This window comes from Anabrus simplex, chromosome 6 (assembly GCF_040414725.1).
Source record: "Anabrus simplex isolate iqAnaSimp1 chromosome 6, ASM4041472v1, whole genome shotgun sequence".
Classification (NCBI taxonomy): Eukaryota; Metazoa; Arthropoda; class Insecta; order Orthoptera; family Tettigoniidae; genus Anabrus; species Anabrus simplex.
In genome coordinates, this window is record NC_090270.1 from 168488568 (window position 1) to 168504523 (window position 15956).

At 35.9% G+C, this 15956-nt stretch overlaps 1 long non-coding RNA gene across 1 annotated transcript in view; it reads left to right on the plus strand.

The window, feature by feature from the left end:
• Window positions 1-15271, plus strand: part of LOC137501213 (uncharacterized) — a 65337-nt gene extending 50066 nt beyond the window's left edge. The window contains exons 2-3 of the long non-coding RNA XR_011018423.1: window positions 13466-13496; window positions 13973-15271. This is a non-coding gene — a long non-coding RNA (uncharacterized lncRNA). The remainder of the gene's footprint in view (window positions 1-13465; window positions 13497-13972) is intronic.
• The last annotated feature ends 685 nt before the right edge of the window (window positions 15272-15956 follow it).

A 15956-nucleotide genomic window follows, 5' to 3' on the forward strand; every position in this document is an offset into this window, starting at 1 on the left:
GCCACTATGAATTATTCTAAAGTCCTCAGATCTGAATTCACCATTGCTAGCCCATCTTGTCTCACATACACCTAGAATTTTTTAGTTCCTTCAATCTTCCCAGTTTGAGCATTTTTTTTTTTTTTACATTCTGTGTACCAATAAAGAATTCATTATTTTCCTTGCAAGGATTTTACAGGATGATGATTGGAGAGGCATCATTGTTGTTCGCACTCCTGCCGGATCTTGGCTTCTGATTTCCATGATCGGTAGAATAGACTTTATCATCAGAAATATGCCGTTAAAATATTAATTTAATTTTGTTGATTATCATTTCCTAACTCCAGATATTATGGAACCTAATATTAAATATAAATCACTATTAATCCATGCTTTATTTTGGTACTATGTTGCAAGGTACTGAATGACTGTTACTGATTTAATATTTAAATTGATTTGGTGTACGTGTACAACAATCCCTATTGTCAGCCAGGTGAAACCTGTGGATTGTTGATGTTCTGATGTTGAATGTGTAGAGAGAAAAAAAAAAGTTGGGTGCCTGGGTTGTATACTTTGACTATCATACATCTGCAATGGCCACTGTTGAATCCAGCAACTTTTCTCCAGGGGAGAATATATCAAACTTAACAGGTGGAAGAAGTGGAATGCAAATATCATAGGCACAAATTATATCACGAATAAAACAGTTGTAATACTTTTAAATTTTCCCTTACCATTGAAATACTAGTATACTAAATCAAAATTGCCACACCGGCTATTTTCTAACTAAATCTTGTGGAAAATTTAAAAATTGGTTTTGAGATTAATGGATTTTGGCAGGAATACAATGAAATGGAAATGGTGTATGTCTTTTATTGCTGGGAGTGTCCGAGGATATGTTTGGCTCACCAGGTGCAGGTCTTTTGATTTGATGCCCATAGGCAACCTGCGCGTTGTGGTGAGGATGAAATAATGATAAAGACGACACATACACCCAGCTCCTGTGCCTGCAGAATTAACCAATGATGGTTAAAATTCCCAACCCTGCCAGAAATCGAACCCGGGATCCCTGTGCCAAAGGCCAGAACGCTAACCATTTAGCCATGGAGCCGGACAGGAATGCAATAATTTGAGATGAGAGAAACTTGGTGGTCATGGGAGGGAGGGGTGATCTACCCCCTCCACACCTCCGTTTGATTCAACACTGGCACAGCAGCAATATTGTCAACAAATCTTTGCTGGACCTAGAAAAACCACTATGTGATAATATTTAATTTTAGAACTGATAAGAAAGGTTCTCTCATTTAAGATTCAGTATTGCATTAATTTTATCAATGAACTTTTGTTCTAAGTGATACATGTGCTACGGGTCAGTATTTCTCCCCTCAACATTATGTTGAGGTGCAATGACAAAATGCCCCTAGCATCTTATTTAATGTAAGTAGCTGAAAAAAGATATTCCGGTCTTGCAGTTGCATTTGTTGAATGATCATAAACTGGTCAGTTAACATGTGATTTAGTGATTAGTTACAGTAGTTGTTTCAAAATGATTATCCATAGAAATAAATAAATTCAGGAAAATAAATTTATGGAACAGATTTCAAAACTAGAATTGTTTTTTTTAAGAAATAAGAGTCCTGAGGCACAGTGAAGCAGTCCAATACCTTTATAACAGCCATGGCTGTACTTCGCATTGAGACAGTATTACTGATTTAATACCCCTTTCCCAAGGAACGGTTTCGAACTAGCTATTCAGCTGTGGAAATTTGAATCTTTTAATTCTGTAACTGAAGTGTTTTCTCATGTACTATCTGTAATTATGGAATTATTCGTTCCTCATTATGTGTTCTTCTGGCCTGTGGACAGGAAAAAATTCATTTAAAACTCCATACATTTATTCGCTAACGAAAGTGAATTTATTTCTACGATTCCTGATGTGTACTGCACTCTTGTGGCCATGCACTAAGTTGCATGCTCCTCCCACTGTTGTCTCATCCAATCAGTGTATGGCTAGCTCAATGCAAGAAAGCTGGAGGCCATTATGAGATGAGTTCGTTGCAAGAGCTGATGGCAAGAACACACGCTTGGAAGTCTACCAAAATGTTTGAGCTTGGGGGGAATTTTGACCCAGGCTAAAGTCTGCTGTAGTGGGTTTTACACCCTTCTGCCTTTATCCTATTATTTGGTGATATCATGCTCATAATTTTCTTAACTTATTTAGTTATGTGACCAGCGAGACAACTTCTGTGAGTATCATGCTGTATTAAGATTTTGGATGTACACAAGTAAGTACTGGAAGCACCGTAAACTTCATCTTCTGTGATATTGAAAATATTCTGCGTTTCAAAAGTTCTTCGTGCAACTGTAATCTGCTTATTGTGCTTGGAAATTTACAACCTTGTGGCATCTACTGTATGTTTAATCCGTTTGGAAGAAACGATAATATGGACGAATAAGTATCTCAGGAAATTCAAAAATTGACCTTTTGTGTTTGTAAAAGCTGTGTGTAAATTTATGGAATTGTTTTCACCCATGAATAGGCTTAATATGTGTATCTGAAATACCACTAATCAGGCTAAGGTAGCTTTAATCTAAATGGGTTGAACATGAGCATGAAATTCTAATTCGCTTTATTCTGTTGAGCCTTAAATTTTTCTCTGGATAATTCTTATTTTTCTGGTATTTCATTTCTGTTTGGGTGGGTTGATTTTCTTTTGTTCTATTTTGCCTAATCCTTTGTTGCAGCCATATGCCACCATTGGGCGTTTACTGTACTTGTATTGTTGTTGCCATGGTAATGTGAATTATTATGTAATTATTATGTATTTTGTAATTATTATTATTATTATTATTATTATTATTATTATTATTATTATTATTATTATTATTATTATTATTATTATTATTATGTCATCTTCTTGAGTGTAGGCATGGTTCAGTTGATGTAATGTTGGTTGTGTAATGAATTTTCTCCCCTACTCTTGCTCTGGGATGTTTTCATCGTGCGCTTTCACGCATATTTACTTATTTTCTGCTTATTTCAGCTTCCTATTTTGAGGTATTTATCTTACCAAGATTAATTTTGAAAGTGGATTTTCATGCTGATGTGAGATCCTACTTGCACTTGACACAAACCTTATTGATGTTATCTCAAGGCTACGATTTAATTTAATTTTTGGAGTCTTTGGTTTAACTTAATTTGGAAAGCGGATCCGCAATTTTAGTTTTAATTTTATAACTCAGGTAGCTTTAAATGTTAATTTTCTTGTTGATTAATTTTTCTCTAAGGACGATGTTGTTGGTTTGTCATTTAATACCATGAATTAAATTTTTTTATTTTTCTTAAAGTAAAGGTGTTCTTTCTTTCACTCTTTGTGTTCTGATGTCCAGTACAGTGGTTAATTTAGTTATCGGCTGTTTGTTGCGACACTTCTCCACTTGTTAAGGTAAGGTTTTTCCTTGCTTTATTGTTGTTTTGTGTGGAGTGTATAGTGTCTGATTGTGCTTCCACTTGTTACTTATGAACTGGGGCAGTAGTGTAACTGCTGGTTCATATTTTGGGCTGGCCATTATGGTAGTAGTTGTGGTGTTGGACTATGTAATGGCTCAGCATAAAATATGAGCTGGTAAAAGGTATGGAGTATAATGATGATAAACAATTTACTTGCTGGATGGAGTTTGATAACTTACATTCTAATAGCTTTTGTTTCTGTAAAGATTTAAGATTTTTCTGAAATAGGGTTAATTCACTTCTATGATTGTTTGGACTGCAATTATTCAGAACAGGAGCAGCAAAATAACAACTGCACTGGGCAGCAAAATGTTGAAATACACTCTGACCAAAGGGCTTGCCTGCTCCTAATCAAACAGCGACAGACATGAGCCACACAGCCAAAACCAATAAAATTATAAACTTCGCCCCACAGGGGAAAGGATGGCCTACCATATGTCGACCTCCTGAACTGCACACACCAGAGGTACACATTAAGGCAAGTTGTTAATGAACATGGGCGAATATATAGAGGAGACGACGTAATGGCAAGGAAGGCACACATGTGCACAGAGAGTACAATAACACATCGCTACAAGGCTGGTGAGGTATTATAGTATTCCAAGGTGGATGAATCTTGATGCCACAGTTTATGCATCATCATCATCCTCCATTTCCTGTTCCAGACCTCTGGGAAGGGTAGTGTACTAATGCCCTCCACTTTACTGTGTCCTTCCACCACTCCTCTTTGAACACTCTGTCAACATTGATTCCTCTGTCCTTAATGCACTCCCTCACTGAATCCTTCCATCTAGTTCTGGGCTGCTCTCTAGCCCTTTTCCCTATAAAAATAATTTTGTGTGGCTATTTCTAGCCGAGTGCAGCCCTTGTAAGGCAGACCCTGTGATGAGGGTGGGCGGCATCTGCCATGTGTAGGTAACTGCATGTTATTGTGGTGGAGGATAGTGTTAAGTGTGGTGTGTCAATTGCAGGGATGTTGGGGCCAGCACAAACACCCAGCCCCCGAGCCATTAGAATTAACCAGTGAAGGTTAAAATCCCCGACCCGGCCGGGAATCGAACCCGGGACCCTCTGAACCGAAGGCCAGTATGCTGACCATTCAGCCAATGAGTGAGATGCCCTTTTCCCTATCATCGTGTCCTTGTTTGCGTGCTTTGGCATTCTTTCTTCTGACATTCTTATCGTATGCCCAGACCACTTCAGCTTCTCTGCATCTCCCAATACCAGCTCCCTTTGCCATTTCATTGTGTACCCTGTTTCATCTGTTTTTTCATATAACATCATTTCTGTTACTTGGATCCTACTCTTGCTTTTCTCGGTCAATGTCCAGGCAGTTAAAGCAGTTAAACCATATGTCAGTGTTAGTGTGAAGTCAGATGGTGGGAAATAATCTGACTCCCTACAGTGGCCAACAGCTTATACCATTCGTCCTGCCTTAATTCTAAAAGATCTTCTCATCAGCCTGGGCAACCAGCTCATTGGTCTTATTCATCCATTGGGCTGAAAAAAAACTCCTGTCCACACAGCACACCTTCATCACACTGTACTTTCTTACCTGCACTTGAACTTAGTACTCGTGAGATTACTTGAAAAACTTGGCTTCCTATTGGAATTATGATTAAACATTGTGTGTTTTGAGAGACACTACACAAGATTTGTTTAAATTAAGAACTTTCTAACATTTATTCTTACTCTGTAAAATAATTAAGCTGTTAATTAGTGGCATAATATGTTAAGAATCTTATCAGTGTAGCCATTACAAATTCCATCTTCTTTGACCTCTGGCAACTTTACAATTTTTATTTATTGAGTATATTTAGATGTAAACTCTTGTTCCCTTTACTAGATCTCATACTTATGGCCTGGATCCCTTCTTATATAGTTGGTTGGACTTGGGTGATAATTCTTTTTTTAGTGGGTAATTTGGCATTTATTAGTGATGTTCTATTGCAGCTCATATACTTTATTCTTTAATGGATCATGTTGATCCTTCTTGCTGTGTGACAAAAAGAAAAGTTACGCTAATTATTTGTGGGAAGTTGATAGTCAAAATAGTTTCACTATTTATGATTATTTAAGAATATAGAGAGAATGTGGGTATTTTTTGTGAGGCTGAGAAAGCTACTCCCTCAAATTATTCCTTTAATCCTGAACTTGAAATTCCCCTTTGGATAATAATCTTGTAAGTTTTTGTTTCCTCTGTGTGTTAATGGGCCTCTTTATCTCCTCTGCCTTGCACAATTATTTACGAGGTGAATTAGAGAGCTGTGTTGTTTTGACGGCCTTTGACTATTGGTCTTTAATTTACTTCCTGGTAGTTTTTCACATCAACATCCAGACTTATCCGCTTGGCCTGTTGGACATTACTTTTGTGTCATTATCATATACCACTGCCGCCACCGCCACCACCACCAGAATTGACTATCACAAGCTTTGGGTGGATGAGCCATTGTAGGAGGATAATGGGCCCTCAGTACAGGAAATACTACTAAAATCTTACTGAAGGTAGCATCTGTACTCTAGTGAAGTGGCTATAGAAGGTGTCATTACTCCATGCTAGGGGCAGGTTGTATTCCTGCTAGCAGTAGCTCTAAAATGCCTTTGAGTGTGGCAAACCCATCATAACAATAGCCTAAATATGAGTCAAAATATACTAATACTCTTCATTATATCATCCATAACCATGACAAACAGTAATAGGGACAGTGTACTCTTCTGTTGGACTCCACTCGTGGTCATAATACATGCTGAGTGCCTTTCTCCGACTTATATGCAGCTGATTCAGTCCTTGAATAAAATCAAATGGCTATTATGTCTACTATCTGATTTATAAAGAAGTACTGTATAATGAAAAGTTGATAAAACCTTTTTATATTTGAGGCAGTGAATGAGAGAGTGGGCTATACCAGAGTTTTGTGTTTGTCCTAATAAAAAGGAAAAATATTCCTGTTAACATATACAGTACTTTAGTGTTTACCATCTCAGAGTATACATGTTAAACTTTTTAGGAAAATTATTTACAGGACGTAATTCCATCATTTAACTGTCTACTTAGGTCCTTTTCACCTGCAAGCAAACAAAATAACCTTGCATTAAATAGATTCATCTACTCTGTAATGTTAGCTCCTTTTAATTCTCTTTTTTGTCACAAAGTTTTCTTTCCTCCAAATAATTATGACATCACATGGGAAAAAGCACCTTTCAATCCTTCTGTCTGTCTGTCTACTTTCCTATCAGTCTAACTCAGTACTTACCCAAAAATCACCTTCATTACCCAATTACAATAGATATCTTGTTCCTTCACAAAAGGTATTTAGATCTTCAGTTAAATCAAATATTGAACTAATACCACTGTAAATAAAATATTTCAGTTTCTTCAGATATCAGGGTCTTCCTCAACATCCTCAGCTGTATGGTACTCAAGTCATCTGGCTGGAGTGCATGGTACATAGCATGGTGATTCTCAGTATATACAGCAGAAGAGACATCAAATCCTAATGAAAATTCCACAGCCTGTTTCCAGTTCCAACCAGGTCAGGAATGGAATGAATGAAGCTCGAAGGTCAGGAATGGAATGAATGAAGCTCGATTGACACACCCCCTCCACAAGTGATATCAAAATGGTGTCCGGCTAGTGACACCATGGGGTAAGCGTATCACAACAAGGAAGCAACAAAATCAAAATGCAACCAAAACACAAAATAAAATAAAATAAATGCGGAAGAGTGAATATTTAACACAAGGGACCCATTTCCCAAGGAACAAAGGTTGGGATCAATAAGGGGAACCAGAACAAGCATCTACAAGAAAACTTTGTACACCCTTTTCAAAAAACTATACTATAATTAATTCAAAAATTACTACAAACTATTACATATTTAGCAGAAAATAACTGGATGAAATAAATTAATTTTGTTCAGTTAGGAAAAACAGCTTAAATTTCAAGTGAATGAAAATAAATACATAGGGCTAAGTCATCTCTACAATTCTTTTCTTTTGAAGATAATTTAGGTTAAATTTAGTGCTTTGTAAATAAGAATAAATAATTTATAAATACTAAGGTGAGGTCTTTAACGATAAATATAATATCTCTTAAAATAAATAAATAAATAAATAAATAAATAAATAAATAAATAAATAAATAAATAAATAAATGAATGAATAAATAAATAAATAAGTAAATAAGTAAATGAATAAATAAATAAATAAATAAATAATTAATTTAGGTAAATAGTACAAAATCTACAAAAACATAGAATTTTTCTAGAATGAAATACTAACCCTAGCGACCTAACTAATAAAGGAGCTCCTTAAATAAACCTAAAATTTATTATTTTACCTGATATCTACATTTAAAATAAATAAATTATCTAAGGACCATTCTTAAGGGAGGGTTCACCACACCGAATGCATAGCAGAAAATGAAAAATGCAAAATGCATCGCACAAATCAATCACAAGGACATCCCTGATGAAAAATATCAGTCACATAGCATATCCCAGAAATAGAACCGAATAACATAGTAAAATTTAGCATCACCAACATAAAACCACAAACAGAAAGAAACGAGAAGTCATAGTTCATATGCCGTACACTTCAAGAGAGAACCGGTCAGGTAATACAAAATGTTAGTAATCACATACTCGTAAGAGAGCAATAACAATAGGTCCTAACACAACGGCATTCAGAGGCAGACTCCCATGCGATAAGATATTAGGGAAAATTAGTGTCAACAGGGCTTGCTCGGTGCACAATTCAAAATATTCCCTAACAGAGGAGAAACGAACCCGTAATAAAATAATGAAAATAAATAGAACAAGATGTTACAATGCACATACTACGGCTCCAAAATACAAATGCACATGATGAAAAGAACGGACAAAATTACACCTCGGAAAAATAAGTACTTCCAACTACGAGGTGCGTACAAAATTTAGCAAAAACATATCCACAAATAAATAAGATGTAGTACTTACATGAATGAAGAACACAATTGCCAACTTATCCAAAAGTGAACAGTGCACCGAGCAAACACTATGTCACACGACCAAATTAATTTTACTGTAAAGACTACATCCTTTACAACAAATTAAATATAACTACATTTTTATATGTACAATTAATCCCTGAAAATGGGATGCAACCACACTTTATCCAATTCCCATGGCCAAAAAATCCATCTTGCAATATAGCGTAGACATTACCAAGCATCTAACTCCAGTCAGTTCAAAAAACAGACAAGCAAGCAGACAGTCGTTTTTTCAGAATGCCGAGCGCACGGAGCACAGGCGTGAGTGCAGAGAGTCAAGCGCTATCTGTCTAACAGCGTTCAAACTCACCACAAGTTCCACAGCACGTGGATAGATATCGTTAACGTACAGTTATCAGGCAGTTGAATGCACTATGTTACCGACCTAGGAGTGTCAAATGTGCCGAGCCAATGGCCTAACAACACATACGAAAAGTCCAAATATATTATACAGGAATACGAAGACGTACACGACAGATTTCAAGTTTATTTATTAATTGAAACGCTACACGATCTAGCGGCAAGGATAGGAATTGTGATGGCTGCCAAAGCCTGTCTCACTCTTCTGGGGCAATGGTTAATGACTGATACATGAAATGTAATGATACTGGGGAGTGTTGCTGGAATAAAAGATGAAAGGGAAAGCTGGGTACCCGGAGAAAAGCCTGTCCCGCCTCCACTTTGTCCAGCACAAATCTGACATGAAGTGACCAGGATTTGAACCATGGAGCCCAGTGGTGAAAGGCCAAAGAGCTTCCCCCGAGTCATGGAGCCTTCAGACATCAAATCCTTATATATATTGCTTTTCTTCCTCTAGGTCGGGAATTTTTCATAGAATATGTGAAAGATACATGCCTTCTTCTTGAATTGTCATTAATTCTTTTCTTTGAGTAAATGCTACTGTATACTTGCCTAGTTATCAGTTCAAATAAAAAACATTTTGTGCATTAAAATCACCAGTTTTATAGAACACACAGAATAAATATTGCCCCCTTTTCCGCGGTTGCTCAGTCGGCGGAGCGAGAGTCCCAACGGGTGGAACGTTCGCAGGGCCGTCTTCACTATTTCGGGACAGACCTTATGAAATGTATACTTGCAGGGCTATAGGTGATTGGATAGGTGACACAGCATAATGAAAATCAGGAAAAAATTACAATAACATTTATTAATATAACATCAGACTGGACATGCAAAAAAAAAAAATAGAACTATTCACTTATATACAACTTCAACATAATATGACTGCTTTTGATCTGTTAATGAGAACTTATATACACATGCTGCTTATGGGTTCCATTCATTACAATCCATCATTGCATAAACTTCTTGTCTGAAACCATGCTTCTGGTCTGAACCGCTGATTTACGAACTGTAACATTGAACAGACCACAATGTTAGCAAAAACGTCATTATAACCAATATTGCTACATTTGATCATTTAATTACACCATATTTTCCTTAAAGAATAAATGTCTTTACAAATACTTTCAACTTCCTTTTCAAACTCTTGGCTAATCCCTATAAATCCATTCCCAAATTCTTCACAAACTCTTTAGAAAATTCCTCAATTAACTCTCTGGAAATTCCTTTAAGAAACACTATGAAAATTTCTTGGAAAAGTTATTTTACAAATTCCTGACAAATTTCTGTGGAAAATTCCTTTTACAAATTCCTGACACATTTCTTTGGAAAATTTCTTTTACAAGTTCCTGACAAATTTATTTGGAAAAATTCTTTTACAAAACTTGGAAAATTCTTTGACAAGTTTCCCCTCCTCATATTACGTCTGACTGTATTCCTATATTTAAATTTTTAAACAATCATCCACTTTCTAAGTTATTTATAGCTGGATAATAGAGTATCACATAAATGCACAACAAACTGAACCAAAAATCCACATGACAAGAATCCATGAAAAATCACAAAACAAAAACATCTCTACGGTTTAAAATACATTGATAGACCATCACGCAATTGCTCAATCTACCCCAATTATTATCAGCAAATTTGATCACAGCATCAAGATTATTATTATCTTGTTATTATATCTCCCTTCTGGATTAAGTTGAAGACCCTTGCATCATATTCACAGATCATAGCAATGAATAACACCATGACATGCCATAAATGACCAAAATCTGGATGAATAAAATCATCATTACTATCAGTTACAGACACTTCGAAGAATTCACTCATCTAGCCTCATGGAAAAATTGCTAAGTCTCCTTGTACATAATACAAGTCGTTGAGCCATATTATTATTATTATTATTATTATTATTCCCTGAATGACTAATCATATCACTATAATCACAAATACCTTAATGACTAACATGTATCCTAGCGGTCATCATGTTGACATATATTCATATAAAAGAATCATCACACAATTGACACTCATATTTATCTCTCAACAACAAATTTAAATTATTCTGACTCATTATTATTATTTCCATGATTATTATTCCTAAGTGCATCATCTCGATGAACTGTCAACTGACCAAAATTATCACCTTCCCTTCTAAGGTCAGAATTATTTCACAAGTCATTCTCTACCAAAGCTTCGGTTAAATCATTGCTTTAACACTGACTGATAAATTATTATTATTATCGTCATGATTTTTAATGAAATCTTTCATCATCATTATTATTACACTTCATTTTCCCTGTAAACCATTTTGAAGACCTTAATTATGCTCATACCCTCATGAAATTCACCATTAATCAATGAATCAACACAGCAACATCTCAGAAAATCAATACAATGAGATCAATGAATCAATAAACCAATGTGTACTCTACCATCACCACTGTCGAAATTTTACTACTCTAACTAAATTCAACATTTCTTTATATAAGAATACAATCTGACTAGCAATCTACACAAAGAAAGGAAATTGTTACAAAGGTACTTATTGTTCCGATATATCTCTCCGGCGTCTTGTATGCAGGTCTAGATGTAGGTTCCTCCTCCGGATTATGGCGGATTATAGATGAACAAGTTCATCGTGCTGGCTCACACACGTCGGTTTTAACACCTCATGATTCCTGTGCACCCAGATAGTGTAGAATCACTCCAGCAATGTCCTAGAGTTCCCCAGGATTTCCGTCTTGGTCGGTCCATGATGACAGCTGGCTCTCGTAGATTTTGCTGAAATTAAAATTTGATTTTAGAATTGGATTCTCACTTGTTGTATTCCAATAGTTTGCCTTACAATACTTAACTGGCACAATGATGTACAATGTGGTTCAAACTCATTAAAACTTCAAATCTCGACCCTATTATCCATTTAAAGCACTTCATTGAGTTGTCATAATTTCGAATACTCCACTACAATACTTTCAAAACAATGTTCCTCGGCCAGGTTCACTCTCAAAGCTTCCAGTTTGATGATTAATTTACCTCGTGGTGCTTACCAGAACATTCCATAAGTTACTGCAATAAAATTCCGGCGTAACGTCTTGCTGTGACTGTCCGTGGTTTATAATGTTTCATCTAGTCGAATGTACTACAATGAGATATCATACTTGGATGACCCGTTTATACAAAAATTTATACCAGCATACTCGAATACTATAATGCCGTGCAGTACTGTCTCATAGTCAATTAAATTCTCCAATACCATTAGCAGTGACTATTGTATTCCTCTGTCGCTCAGTCTCACACACTAAAGACATTCTGTCACTCTTCCTTCCAGAAGATTGCCGTCTGTAGAGCTGCTTCATTCGTTCTCATTGGTCAACAGCTATTCTGCGACTTGATTCATTGTTCTATATTTGGTGTAGATCTTTCTGGAACCCTTCTCCCCTTTCGTCATCTGGTGCTCACTGTATGACGTAAGCCGAGTGACGTATCGATGTCCTTGACCACCTAACAGATTTAGCTTGCCCGCAACGGAACGGCCTGGTAACCAGCTGATGCTTGTTCATGTGTATACCCGTGTTACATTACGAGAATTGAACCTACATCTCTAAATCCAATAAAATACCATTTGCACGGGTACATAATATTATTTTTCAGTTTATACAAGTTTGTGGTATTTACAACAGCTCTCATTAGCTGCCACTGATTGCATGCTGCATTAACATACAACACCTTGCAGCTTTGCAGGAATCACCTTGTTTGAGTTATCACTGATATCCTGTAATTCTAGGTTCCTAAACACTTAAGTCCTTTTTCTTTTCCTCTTATCATAATTTTGAATTTGTTTCTTTTTTCACAACTACTCACTTTTACTTCTCTTTCACCATCCGTCATGTTGTACACAATTAACATACTTGAGAACAGGCATAGCTATTGACCAGCTTGCATAACTGACAGGTAGTGTACATCATGATTGCTTCTATCTGCTTTGCATAGCCTACTGTCTCGTAGTATAAATGCAAGATTAGCAAATCGCATAAAGTAAGTTGCTTAAATAAGGAGGGAAGAAGCCTGCAGATGGGTTTGATATTTTTCACACTGAAAGATGAATGTATGCCCTACCCGAGGGTATCAGTAACTCAAATTTACCAAATTCTCAACATAGCCCACTCTCTCACTTAGTGCCTCATTTCATCATCCTCAGGAGAATTAATAAACTCTGGGATTATCATTCCATAGTTTAGTTTAATTAGCGGGCGTTCCACTGCCTTTTCACTAAGGTGGCCATGGTTCAAATCCTAGTCAATGTATGCAGGATTTTTCAAAATGAAAGTCAATTCCCTTTCGTTTGAATTCCATGTAAAACCCAGCTACAAAATCTCTGAGCTTGCTTGCTTGCTTTACAGTAGATTTATTGCAACTTTTCCAAACCTGGTTATACTTTGTGTATGGGAAGAGAACTGAGCAAACATTTGTTATCATTCTATTCACTTTATTACATTAGGTTACATTATCTTGGCATAAAATAAATTTTATTTTGACAATCAAACGTTTTTAATGTTGTTATTTTGTTTTTGTTCCAGGGAGGTTGAATTTAGATCAGTTTAATTTAAGGTAAGAAAAACACACTAAGTTTTAGCTATCTTCATTCCTCTTAAGCTTTAGTCTGCACTTACAAAAACTGACCACAAAATAAGGAGGCTAGAAGTCTTAAAATAGGTATTTAACAACATAATGGACAATTGAGTATTGTACAGCAGCAACAGCCATTGAATGTAAATAAGAAGACTTCAGATCATTTGCTGTTGTAATTGTCTTCATCTAGAGGTTAGCATAGTAGTTGAAAGAAAAATGTGCAGATGACTCCCATAGATACTAAGTTTTGGCAAGAGAGGGTTTTCTTGTCACTGAGGTTAGTCTTGTCAGTTGTGGGGTATGGCAGAACCAATGAGTATATGACATCATATGAGGCAGGAATGAAATATCTGTAAATATCTGTATGGTAAATATTGCAATAAATGAAAGACAATTGTTTCATTTTGATATACAGTTATATGTAATTTATATTTAATTGTATTCTACTGTTACAGCCTCCGTGGCTCAGACGGCAGCACGTCGGCCTCTCACCGCTGGTTACCGTGGTTCAAATCCCGGTGACACCATGTGAGATTTGTGCTGGACAAAGCAGAGGTGGGATAGGTTTTTCTCCGAGTACTCCGGTCTTCCCTGTCATATTTCATTCCAGCAACACTCTCCATTATCATTTCATCGCATTTATCACTCATTAATAAAAATCACCTTGGGAGTGGCAACCCCATTGTAATAACAGCTTATATATGTTTCAAATACCAATATAAATGGTCCGTTATTGGTCGACAGCTATTCTGACCCGGTCAATGACTGGAAAACAAGTTGTAGGTTGTTCATTTTCATTTTCATTATAATCTACTGTTAAAGTTATTTACATAAATTTAACACAAGGATAAATGATCTCTTAAAGCTATTAACAACTATGACAAAATGGAATTAATTTCAAATTACACAGCATGCATACAAAGAAATAAAAATGAACTCACCCATGAAGGTATTGGCTGTATTGGAGAACTTTCACAATGATTTGGCTGATAGGAGCTGGAAAACTAGCTTTCCTGCAAATTTGCATCTATGGTCAAGACTGAATCCTAAATCTGGTGGGCTGAAAAAATGGAGTATATACTATTCAAGCACTCAAAAATATGTTCTGAAAATTATGTTCTGAGCACAGTTTTTCTGAGATTTCTGCTAGTAAAAGCAGCTGGAATATTCAAAGAGGGAGATATGTCAAATTTGTGACACCTTTATCATAGCCATAGTCTATAATTAAGGTAAAAGATGCTAATGAAGAATAGGGGTGCAAATGCAGTCTAAACAGTTGTATCTGTTACTATGTAGCCTGTTAGATAGAACTGTAAATTCTGTTTGAGGTAACTAGGGAGTACAAATCGCTGTATAGGGGTGCAAATGCAGTCTAAACAGTTGTATCTGTTACTATGTAGCCTGTTAGATAGAACTGTAAATTCTGTTTGAGGTAACTAGGGAGTACAAATCGCTGTAAAATGCAACCATTCATATTTTCTCTTCAATGTAATTTCTTGATTTTTCCTGGAGATGTTTAGGAATCCTTAATATAAGTTTTCTTTCACTTTTGTTATCACAGGTTTAGGCCACCAGTTGAACAGATACGTTTTTGTGGACAGTTTCATGGGGGAAATATTGAAAACTTTGACATATCTTTTTACCCTTTTCTCATTACCAACTGACGGAATACAAATGAATTTTCTATTATAAGTTCATCAGTTGTTGCTAATTTCTTGGAACTACAATAAATTGTCTACCTTATTCTGGTAATAAATGTTATTTTTTTTTATTTTGAAAATTTTTCCAAGCTTGTTGCAGTGTGTAATTTTATACAGTTCTGAAAAATAAAGATGGTTGTTAAACAATCATAGTTCCCAGGCATTAAATTAGACTAGATTGTATGTGTAAAAAAATTCATTAAGATTTGTGCAAACTGTCCAGAGAAAATGGTACATTTAGATTCAAACTTTTTTTTTTAATTTTTTTTTTTGGTTGGGAATCGAGAAAAAGAATAATAATAGTGAATTACATTAATCTATCCCAGGGCAATAATCCTGCTGACCATCCTTATCTCCCTCTTTTTCCTTCTTCTGCAATCTTCCTTCTGTCCTTGATTCCTCAGCTGCACGATTGGCATAGAGTATCCAAGCATTGTCAATGCAGCAAAGAGCCTTATTACAGTTACTTCAAGGTAATATTCTCATTGTTTTTAAGACTTTAAATCTTGATACTACACCATCATTAAATGTCAGCACAGCATCATATACACCTATCCCAAGTGTCTGAATACCCAGATACAGTTGTTCAGACTTTCATTTACATTCTGCATTTTTCCATGAACACATTTTTTTCATAAGAGAGGGTTCGTTGTTTTATACCTTCCGTTATTGGCATTGGTAAGGCATGCTGATGTCTGCAGGTTCCACCAACTGCTACAGAATTTTGGTACTTACACCA